General features: G+C 45.2%; 1 protein-coding gene across 1 annotated transcript in view; it reads right to left on the bottom strand.

Annotated features, from left to right (window-relative positions):
* Positions 1–12,035, bottom strand: part of CDC5L (cell division cycle 5 like) — a 49,279-nt gene that overhangs the window by 12,949 nt on the left and 24,295 nt on the right. The gene's annotated exons all lie outside the window — the stretch shown is intronic.

Genomic DNA, 12,035 nt, shown 5'->3' with positions numbered 1-12,035 from the left:
CGCGGTGAGATGCTCACTATGAGAGGCACATAGGAACTGAGACCAACTGACGGAACAGCAGATTCACATCTCCCATCTCATGCTCACTCCGGGGCATATGCTCATTGAGTGGAACGGTGGGCGGAATCACCTGCACTATTTACAGGTATCTTGTTATTTTTCTTTTTTTTTGCCAAGCGCATATAGTTGAATTTGTGTAAGTTAAATGCGCGTATCATGCGACTCACCTGTACTGTATTCAGTAAAGGCATTGAGTTTGACATCTCTCAAAAATTATGTAAAGTGAGATTTAAACCTGATTTACTCAGGCATCTTGATTTTTCATAGAAAAATTACTCAATAAAAATCCAATCAAGTGAGGTATTACTGTATATAATTATATCCCAGAACTGAAAACAGACCAGATGTGCATAACTCAAATGAGAAAAGGCCAGCTAACATTTTATGTTCCTATTTAATCCAACAATCAGGAGGCTTAAGGGTGAACCACTATTTTTCACTTTATTATATAGATTACATGCCACTACTGTTTATTAACACTTGTATCAGTCTGTCTCCTGAACAGTTTGGCCAAGATCACAACTAATAACTCAACAGCAGTCTATGAGTGAAATATGTTGCTGGAGGTGGGGATTCTTATGAGCCTCCTTCAAGTTTCATAATACATTTTGATAGGATTTTTTTTAAAATAAAGCCAATACAAGATTTATATAATGTTACACCCTTAACAATACGGTCCCCTGGCTGTTACCAACACACAAGCTCATAACTTTCTCTGAAAATGGTGACCCAATTGGCTAAATACTGGATTTATTTTATAAACAGAAAAAATCTGTAGGAGCCAGATCTAAGTTAATTAGCAATCTTTATAAACACTAGATTCATTTAGCTCACATCTCCTTTTAACATCCCTATTTGGAAATTACCTGCTATAATTGCAGTACACTAAATAACCCGACCCATCATAATGGTTGATCCCAATAAAGATAAACCTAGAGAAGTGTGATTTTAATAAAGAGGTGTTGCCTTGGATTCTCTCTCTCTTTTTTAAACTTTTTTGAAATCTTTCCCCTCTTTAGTATTTAAATTCTCTCATTCTCCCCACAGCTCAATACCATACTGTAGGCCAGCAGTTCTCAATCAGGGGTCTGTGGCCTCCTGGAGGTCTGCAAGCCCTTCCAGGGGGTCCATGGAGCCCCACCACTGAAACCTGGCTCCCCAAGCCCCGGCGCCCCCTCACTGGGCTGAAGCTGGGAGTGGAACAGGGCTGAGGCCCTGAGCTCTCCCCCTGCCCCTCCCTGACTGCAGCCAGGAGCAGAATGGGGCTGCAAGTCTGAGCTCCCCACTTCCCCGCTGCTGCCGGGAATGGTGTGGGGCTGAAACCCCAAGCTCCCCTCCTCCCCCTGTTGAAACCAGGAGCAGTGCAGGGCTGAAACCCTGAGATCCCCACCCCATCTGCTGCTGGTGCCCGGGGCTGTGGCTGCTCCTCAGCTCCCAGCCCCCTTTGACTGCTCACGCAGTCGGTCAGAGCTGTCGAGGTGGCTCCAGGCCCAGGAGAGCCCTCAGGGAGTAACCACCAGCACACAGCCCCAGACAGGTGGGTGGCCTGCTGAGGGGAGTCGGCAGTGGAGATGGCGCTCCCTGCCTGGACCCTGCTGTGCAGAGCTGGCCATAGCCCCGCTGGCCCTGGTCCCCGCCCCCCAAAATAGAAGTCAAACTACGCCAATGCCCAAGGGTTCCCACCGCTGGTCCAGAGCCCCGAGTTCGCTGCCCACTGGCTGGACCCTGGAGTTTTTCCTATCACATTGAGGGAGGGCCTCAGAAAAAAAGGGTTGAGAACCCCTGCTGTAGGCAACGTTGGTTTATGAGCCTTTTACGACAAACAAAAGGTGTCTGGGGACTCCATGCTTTGGCATTCACCTTCACAGTCAACGCTTTTCTAGAGAACCGCACTACTCTGACCGGAAAGAGAAATCTCACCACTCTGCCAGAGCACAGTACACATGCTACAGCATGCTGGTCTGCCAAACGAACAGGAATCAAACCATTCTTCCTGAACATGAAAACAACAAGGAGTCCGGTGGCACCTTAAAGACTAACAGATTTATTTGGGCATAAACTTTCGTGGGTAAAAAACCACTTCTTGCATCTGAAGGATTGAGGCAAATAGGTGGCCTCAAACCATTGATCATTCTGATTCTTGACAGACCAGAAAATAAGCTAATGTTTAATGGATAGTGTTTGTGAAATCCTTTGATGATCTATGTCAGTGCTAAGAAGGGTTATCTGAATTCCTAATCACAGATTTCTACTACAAATCACCTTTTCAAATGTGTAAGTTCTGTTTACCTAAACCATACCAGCTGCAATGGTTTGAGCAAAGAGTCCCCACCTCACTAATAGCAGCTGATTAAGCAACCTGTAACTGCTGGCCATTTTACCTCACATTTTATATATTTTTTTGACTGCCAACTTCCAGTGCTGTTTGGATTCTTGGCATATCATAAAGGATTCATGAGCAATGCCCCTGCTGAGCACTGACACAAATGAGTCCACCAACTGGGTAAAAGTCTGGTGCAATATAGAGCAATTCTCAAACCATTCACACATGATAGCCTCTCAAAATATTAATCTTTAAATGCATGAAAGGCAGCATGGCTATGGTTTAATGGACTAATTAGGAGATGGAAATACAGGACATCTACATTCCTTGCTCTGCCAGTGATCACTGTGTGATCCCTGCAAGACCACCTCTCTGTGAACTCATTTGCCCCTTCATAATATATAAGGTAGCATCTTCCTCACAAAGGTGCTGAGGATTAATTAAAGTTCATGTAGTGCATGGAATGTGTAAAAGCACTTTGCAGGTGCTATTGTAAGTCTTTCTCCCTCAAGGGGCAATATTCTTAGCTAGTTTCCAACAAACTCATTTGTCTAGCACCAGTGTCCCAAAGGTTAAAGTCCTAGAGAACTGCTCACTTCCGAATAAAACCAAATTTCTCCCTCATAGGCAGACTCCATGGTCCAGTGTTGATCAGTTCTTTAACAGACATCCTAACCCAGAACATGCTTGTGGAGTGGGGACCTTGTGATTGCAAGGCAGAAACTACAGGGAATGGCAAAAACAAAACCAAGTCTCAAATCTGTGACTTCATCTGAACGTGGAGGGCAACTGATTTTATTCTAGACCCTGGGAAAGCTCAGATAGATTCTAAGGCCAGAAGGGACCACTGTGATCATCTATCTGACCTCCTGCATAACACAGACCATAGAACTTCCCTGAAATAATTCCGGTGTGAACTACAACAGATCTTTTAGAAAAACATCCAATCTTGATTTTAAAATTGCTAATGATGAACAATCCACCACAACCCTTGGAACATTGTTCCAATGGTTAGTTATCCTCTCTGTTAAAATATACACCTTATTTCCAGTCTGAATTTGTTTAGCTTCAACGTCGAGCCATCGGCTCATGTTATATCTTTGTCTGCTAGATTAAAGGGCCCATGAAAGAGTTTCCCATGTAGGTACTTACAGACCGATCAAGTCACTCCTTAACCCTCTCTCTGCTAAGCTAACTAGTTTGTGCTCCTTGAGAAGGCACATTTCCAATCCTTTAATCATTCCTGTGGTTCTTCTCTCAACCCTCTCCAATTTTTCCAATGTCCTTGCTTGTAGCATAAAAGGAAGAAGAGTTCCATAACTACTCAGTGCTCCGGGTTTCACACGTTCACATTCTGAATGGAAAGGATGTTACACTGAATATATTATAAACAGGAGTAATAAAACTTGGCCTTTCTGTAGCAACTTCCAGCCAGAGCTCTGCGAATACTTTGCAAACATGGAGTTACACAATACTGCTGCAAGGTAGGTGTTATGCCCATTTTAAAGACTGAAAAACTGAGGCATGGAGAAGTTAAGTGACTTGCTCAAAGCCATGCAGTGAATTTTTGGCAGCACTAGGCCCAAAACTCAGGACTCCTGCCTCTAACCACAAGAGTCTCCTCCCTCCCAAGAGAAAGTATCTTCTTATTGTGGGTGTGTCTGTTGCTAAGGAACATTATCACTACTTCTGACCCCTTTATTGCCTCCCCTCCACCTATGTTGCTGGTGGTTGCTTTGTTCCGTTCCTAGAAGGGCAAGAGAAAGAGGAACCAGGCTCCTATCCAGCCTATATGGCAAACATTTCAGATTTATTAGTACAAGATGTTTGCCCATTCAGCTATGGTTCCTTTTTCCTGAAAATGTGTTTATATTACTGGGAGACATGGTATCTCTGGGATTAGTCTAACCATTTGGGATGCCCATGATTGGCATATGCCTTCAGCAGCTATCATGTTAAACATTATTGTCAATGTATAACCATCATCAGATAACATGGAAAATGTGCCAGTTCTTCCTTAGTTTGCCTGATACGTAGCTAGGTGTGTAGACAAGATATCTGGAGGCTCAGGCCTTTAATGAACCTGTGGCCTGAAGAGAGGTGTGATTTTCTTCCCCCCAACTATATCTCAGTAGATTTTATTCTCTACAGGTATGCAGACACTCTGCACACCTAGGCAACTCTATACCTGTTGCAGTGATACCTAAGGTAGAAATTTGAGTACAAGCTTTTATGGCTGTTACCACACTATCAGCTATTTCTCAGCCTTTCCCTCCTTGGGTATCACCATATTTTAGCCACCTGATAAACCAGATGAGACTGAAAGATCGTGTACTTTTTCCCTATCTGTACTTGGACAATGAAAGGTCATTCCTATTTAAAAAGTGTCCTTTTCCCCTTTCTACCCTAACCAACATAATAATACCAGATCTGAAAACCCACTTGAAGTTTTAAGCTTTAGGGAAGACAAACCAGAGACAGTATTTTGTGTATGTCCAATAAAAGAAGAGTAATTGAAGCATCCACTAGCACAGAGCATAGCACGTAACCCATAAAGTGAAACTAGGGTTTTCCAGTGAAACTGAATTCAGTCAAACTTGGCTGTGTAGAGGAGCAAAAATGGCCGCCTGGTCTGGGAAGTTACCATCTTTCTCATTCCTACCAAGTTCAAAGTAGCAACCAACAAAGAGAACTAGCTAATGTAGCCTCAGGGCATTGTGCTTACTCAGCAAAAGATACATTTGCAAATCTGACTGTGTGGAAAGTATAACTTACTGTACTTTGTGGATACAATGTAACAAGAGTTTCCTCCCCTACAGACTTTGAATAACATTTATAATTTAGCAATTAACCGAAATGACGACATAACTACCACAATGGAAATAAAATATTTATGTGCTGCAAGCCAACATTATGAACTCTCTTTCTTCCAAGACAAAGTAATGCTGGCGGAAAGAGTAACTTAGTTCTGAACTAAGAAGGAAAGAAGCTAACTTGTTAAAAAGATGCTCCTGCCATCTCTCATTGCACCTTAAGTGGTATACTTTTCACCAGAAAGTTACAATCGATGCATTAAGTCTAAAAATATTCTGCTTGAAAAAGGAGGGGGACAAGGTGTGGTATTATTTTGTCTGTACCGCTTGCCGAATACCAGTGTCACATACCTGTCACATCAGAAAATTCCAGTTCCTGGTGCCACTAGCCAATATACCAATATTCTAGAAAGAAGGGAGGGAGGGTGGGTAACCTTATAGTGAAAAAGAGCAGGACTGTGGATCAGGAGTCTCAAGTGCTGCTGCTGACTTCAAGTGACACCTTGGTCTATTAATGGCTGCGTGCCTCAGTTTCCCCATTTATAACATGATAATAGTACTTATTTACCTCAAAGGGATGTTGAGAGGCTTTATTCATTAATGCTTGTCAATTGCTCTAAAATCCCCAGACTGAAGTTTCACACCACTGAAGTGAAAAGTATTATTGAACCAAACATTCCAGCATTCAAACTATCATCATCATCAGGCAGTTTTTCTTATTTCTCATTATTGCTGAACAGCAAGATATCGTATCCAGGCATAAGCAAAAGGCTTTTCATAATTAACCTGCTCCTCCTGCAGAGTTCAATCACTAATGGCACAATCTGCTGTTGGTAATTGCGCAATCACGTTCACAGAGGTGAATGTCACCTCAAAATACACTTGACTATTGTCACTCAATCAGGCAGGCAGTGGAACCAGGCGGATTATAAGAAGAGGACTATTTATCCACACCATAAATCTAACTGGTAATTTCTGTGCAGTGAAGACAGAGCTAGGAATAGCTGGACTTTGTTATATTAGAACTGTGGTGTATTAACAGGCCCAGATGGAAATGTTACACAATCACCACCTAACCTACAGCTGCCTCTAGCCAGTACTGCTACGCCTACATTTTCTCTGCATGAGATTTTAGTTCAGTCCTAGGGTTTAAAGGCAGCCCCAAAAGCTGACCATCGACAGATTTTGCTGCTGGCAAACTCAAACATCATACAACGTTTACTCATCTCTCAAGGAAGAGAAAAGTACGAGCAAATATTTTGCTGTATTAAAAGCGAGGCTGGTAACTCCACCTATACAGGTTTCCTGACATGTCCCATTATAAGACTCTGTGTTCAGATGATTATATCTTTTGCAAAATGTAAACTGCTCGGTCTGATATTGTCCATGGTGGGTCTCTGCCTCAGGCTGAATTTTTGTTGTAAAATTTCTGCCATTTCAGAAAACGGGGCAAGGGAAAAATACGTTGTTTTGCCCAAATTCTGGCAAGGTTTTCTTCACAAAAGCTCTAGCATCTCCATGCTTTGGAGCTGGGACTTGAGATTTGGCAGGGAATTGGCCTTTGTGTCAGGGATGTGCCTTTTGCCATACCTGTGAAAATCCATCCAAATTTGGCCAAGTTATAAACCTTTGAAAAAACCCACAGTTCCCACATTCTCTGTTGAGACTTCCATCTGCATGGAACATGCTCCAGTCTGGGGCTGAGCAAGACTCTCTCTGCAATTGCCGATCTGTGTTGCAGGCCATGGTGGATCTGCATCTGGGTTTGGAACCTGAACTAAGAGCAGGGAAACTGTCTCTCCTGTGCTGTCAACGCTCCCCACCTCTGGACTCAGGCAGACTAGAGGAAGCTGCCTAATATGAATACCGAGGGGACAAGAACCAGACCTGTATGGGGATGGGCAAGAATAGATTGGGGCAAGAAGCTGGGGGGGTTGAAGACTGGGACTGACTGGGCAGGGATAATGGGAGCCAGGGAGGAAAACAGGTGGAGAGGGCGAAGGTAGGAGCCAATAAGTTTCAGTGAAGTGGCAGGATGGGGGTAGAGGTCTGAGATTGGACCAGGTGGGAGAAGATTGGCCCTAGTTAGACAAAGACTTGCAAGGGAGGGGAAAGGAGTGTCACTCAGATTGGACAAGGAGCTCAGGGAGTGACTTTGTGACTGGGAGCCAGCGGGGTCAGGAAACAAGCTGGACGGTAGCAATGGAAGAGACAAAGATCCAGATGAAGAACCAGAAGGGGGGAAATGGGACTGGGACTGACTTGGTAAGAAGACTGAAGACAACGAAGTGGTTGGGGGCGGGTGGCAATAGGGAACGACTGGGCACAGAGTGGGACTGGGGAAAGACAAGGACTTGCTGGGTAAGGAGCCTGGGATGAGAAGCCTGAGGAGTGAAGACAGTCTGGTAAGGAGAATGGGACTCAGAAAAGGAGTTATGGGTGAGAAAAAGACAGGACTGAGACCTGGATGGGTTGGAGATGATGGGGCGGAAGAGTGAGTGCCCACTAGAGTACACTCCCCTCCAGAACCTGGAATGGAACCCAAGTTTCCTGAGTCTCACCAATAATCTGTGAAACTCACTGGCAAAGTGTCCCATCCCCCTCTAAAGCTGGTTCACATAAAGGATAACCATCTATTGTTATGAGTTACTAGGAACAAGTGATGGAGATCAGTGAGTTGGATTTAAAGGTTCCAACCCTGGGACGACACATCAAGAGGTCAATATAATGCCACATAATGGAATTTGAGGGTTTGGGATTTTTTTTTTTTGTTTTTTGAAAGACTAGGAAATTACACACACAAAAAGATGTTAAAAGGTTGCAAAGTCAAGACTCAAAAATTAGGAAATGCCGGAACTAAGGTTTCCTGTGCCTTAATTCAACTCATTGTATGTATGCATTATAATACAGTTCTTAATTATATAATCACATATTATTTTTTTTCCACAGGACCCTGCCTCATTCTGTGCACAGGATGGACCTGCTCTGGGGATGAATCAGGGTTGCATAGTGAAGGAGGCTGTTGTCGGTAGGGCCCCTGACTCATCTGTTGTTGCAAAATTTAGAAGGAACATCGGGAATGAGACAGAATTGCAGGAATCGATAGGATGGTCTTATGGTTAAGGTAGCTGAATGCTGCCCTGGAGAACTGGATTTTATCCCTGCCTCTGCCACAGGGAGAGTCCTGTCACTTAAATCATACTTTTCACAAGTGGTCACTAGTTGTGTGTTGCTCATTTTCCGGGTGCAAGACTTGAGACCCTGAGGTCTGATTTGCAAAGTGCTGAACACTCACAGCGCAACTGAAGCAATGAGAGCTGTACTTTGAACATGTGAAGGGCTATATAATGCTAAGTACTCAAAAATAAAAATCAGGTCCTAGTCATTTCAAACTGGGCCCCAAAATTAGCTGAGACTTTTGCCCTTAATCTCTAGACTTCAGTCCCCCATTTGTAAAATGGGGATAATAATAGCCGCTCATCTCATATTAATTTATGTTCACATCTCATATGTGAACATAAATTAATAAATATTTGTTTTGCAGTCAGATACTACAGCACCTCAGAAAAGCCCATGATGAAAACAGTAAGTCTGTCTTCAGAGCAGGGTTTGAATAGCGTGTAGTAAATAAAGCATGGGGCCACACATTGACCAACAAGGAGAAAAAATATTGAATGGCTGTTCATTAAGTGAACACCATCTATCGTGTGCACTGATGAGCATGCAGAAAAATAAATAAGTAATCATGTAATTAAAGACTGTATAGTAATGCATGCATAGGCACTGGGGGCCGAACTAAGTTAGAAGAGGCATCCTTAATTCTAGCACTTCCTAACTTTTCAGTGCTTGACTTTACCTTAAAGTTGTAGTTTTGTGTGTGTAATACTTAATTTTAATTCCAAAGATTATGTGTATTTATACATAAATTAGACATAGTCCTCAGGTTCCAGGCAAGATGCCAACACGCCCTTGTCGCCACAAAGGCTGGGTGTTCCTGAACGAAGATATACCTTTTAGGAAAAAAAAATTCTTTACTGGGATTGCATCACAGCATAAAGCATTATGCAGAGCAATAGTGCACTCTGCTGGAAGACACTGAACATAACCACCATTCATGTATTAATGGCACATGAAGGGAATTAAGGGATTGTCCACACTTGAAATACTCCTGCAGCACAACTCAGCTGCACTGCTGTAGCGCTTCAGCGTGGACACTACCTACGCCAATGGAAGGGATTCTCCCATCCGGCATAGGTAATCCACCTCCCTGAGAGGCGGTAGCTAGGTTGAAATAAGAATTCTTCAGTTGACCTAGTGCTGTCTAAACTGGGGGTTAGGTTGGCTTAACTACATTGCTCAGAAGCATGGATTTTTCACACCCCTGAGCGATGTAGCAGGGTCGACCTAATGTTTTAGTGGAGACCAGGCCTAAATAATTATAGAGTTACCTGGAGCTGAACAATTTGCGGCCTAAACATCTACCTCTTCCTGAAGCAGAACTGTCCTTGGGATTAGCTTCTTGGTTTGCACACTACACACAGATGCAAGACACACTTACTTAAATTCACTGAGTCAACCTTGCAAAGTTCAAATCCAGCCTTCTGACCTGCCTTGCATGCTGCTTTCTTGGTACCAGTGGTTTGAGGGCATTCACTACCAGCAACAATAGATGTGCTGATGAAGAATTTACATAAAAAAGAAATCTTCCTTTTATCATGGGAAAATAGGGTGCCTGCATTATTTAAAGGGACACCATTAGGCTTAAAATTGTAATTGTAATAAATCACGTTTCCTTGAGTGTTACTGATACTACACAGTCTTTCAAAAGAAATAATTTTAAGCAAATCTTATTTTACACTATCAATGCTGTGTACTTTCTGCACTTATTATTTGTATGCATCAGTTTGTACAGCAACAGAGAGGAAGAAACAGTCATTGTCTAACGGCTCTAAATAGAAAAAAGCAATTAAGAGGGATAGAATGAAAGGAAGGTTATAGCCTTCCATATCAGGGGAAGGAACCTGCAAGAGAACAAAGTAGCAGGAGAGAGAGCATGAAGGCAAAAGAAGAAAAAAAATCAACGGGCTAAGGAGACAGATATAGGAATAGTTGAGAAGACATGTAGGTGAGAGAGGGAGAGGAGTTATGCACAGCCTTGAAGCAGAGGACAAGAAGCTTTCATTTGATGCTGAATGTAAGAGTAAGCCAGTGGAGGGATTCAAGGAGGGGAGTAATCTAATCTAACAGGAGGGCAATGAAGAAGATTTTGGCCCTATGTGATCACCGTTAAGTCTGTGCTTACATGTTTTGCTGGATTGGGGCCTGTGATTACAGCATTTTGTATGTACCTGAAGTGAGTGAGATGACAACAGAGAAAGCTACTTTGTATAACTCTGACAACTGCAGAAAGAGTAGTTTCACTTTCTGCTTCCCAGGCCCTAGCGCAGAGGTGGCAAACTACGGCCCGCGGGACCTTCCTGCCCGGCCCCTGAGCCCTTGCCCCGGGAGGCTAGCCCCCCCACCCCTCTGTTCCTCCTCCCCTGCAGCCTCAGCTCACTGTGCCGGCATAATGCTCTGGGCTGCAAGCTCCTGAAGCAGTGCAGCTGCAGAGCCTGGTCTAACCCAGTGCTCTGTGCTATGCGGTGGCGCGGCCGGCTCCAGCCTGGCGGCGCGGCCGGCTCCAGCCTGGCGGCGCGGCCGGCTCCAGCCTGGCGGCGCGGCCGGCTCCAGCCTGGCGGCGCGGCTGGCTCCAGCCTGGCGGCGCGGCCGGCTCCAGCCTGGCGGCGCGGCCGGCTCCAGCCTGGCGGCGCGGCCGGCTCCAGCCTGGCGGCGCGGCCGTAGCGCTGCCAGCCACTGGTGCTCCAGGCAGCGTGATAAGGGGGCAGGGAGCAGGAGGGATTGGATAGAGTGCAGGGGAGTTTGAGGCTGGTGGTCAGGGGGTAGGGGTCCGGGGGGGTTAAATGGGGGCAGGAGTCCCGGGGGGGCAGTCAGGAAGGATGGGGGATTGGATGGGGCAGCGGGGGGCAGTCAGGGGACAGGGAGAAAGGCTGGTTGGATGGGGCAGGGGTCCGGGGGGGGGGGCAGTCAGGAATGAGAGGAGGGGTTGGATGGGGAGCCGGGGGGGCACTCAGGGGTTCAGATTCCAGGGGCGGTCAGGGGACAGGTGTCACGGGGGGGCCGTCAGGGAACGGGGGGGTTGGATGGGACAGGGGTCCCAGGGGAGGGGGAGGCAACAGGGGACGAGAAGCGGGGGGGGGGGGGGGGTAGCGGGGACGAGAAATGGGGTGAGGGGGGGTGTAGCGGGCCATGCCTGGCTGTTTGGGGAGGCACAGCCTCCCTTAACTAGCCCTCCATACAATTTCCGAAACCTGATGTGGCCCTCAGGCCAAAAAGTTTGCCCACCCCTGCCCTAGCACAATGCTGCAATATTCAGGCTGCAGACATCTCAGTGAAATATTGAAATCCAATCAAATTATTTTCAATGAACTGTTTTTTTCTCTCTCTCCTTTCTTTTATGCTGAACTTGCTGAAGAGGTGTTTCATTTTTATTTTACACTTGCACATAAAACCTAACGTACATACCAGGTCCAGAGGACCCAACATGCATAAAAAAGTCGGACGTTTCCTGTTTAAATGGACTGGAGTCATTGGGATCCACACTCTTCCCTCCTTTTCTGGGTCACAGGCACTCATTGCCCCAGGCTGTCACTGAATCTTGTGAAGCTCTTGGCCTTAAAGAGTGACTGGATGTTAATAGGGATAACAAGAGAATAACCAGGCTTATAATAGTTAATGCTAAAAAAACTTGTGGAAGTGAACCTGAAGCAGGAGGTTTTATA

Source organism: Lepidochelys kempii, chromosome 3 (assembly GCF_965140265.1).
Source record: "Lepidochelys kempii isolate rLepKem1 chromosome 3, rLepKem1.hap2, whole genome shotgun sequence".
NCBI lineage: Eukaryota > Metazoa > Chordata > Testudines > Cheloniidae > Lepidochelys > Lepidochelys kempii.
Note: the sequence above shows the minus strand (reverse complement) of the source record. Positions and strands in the feature narration are given on the sequence as shown.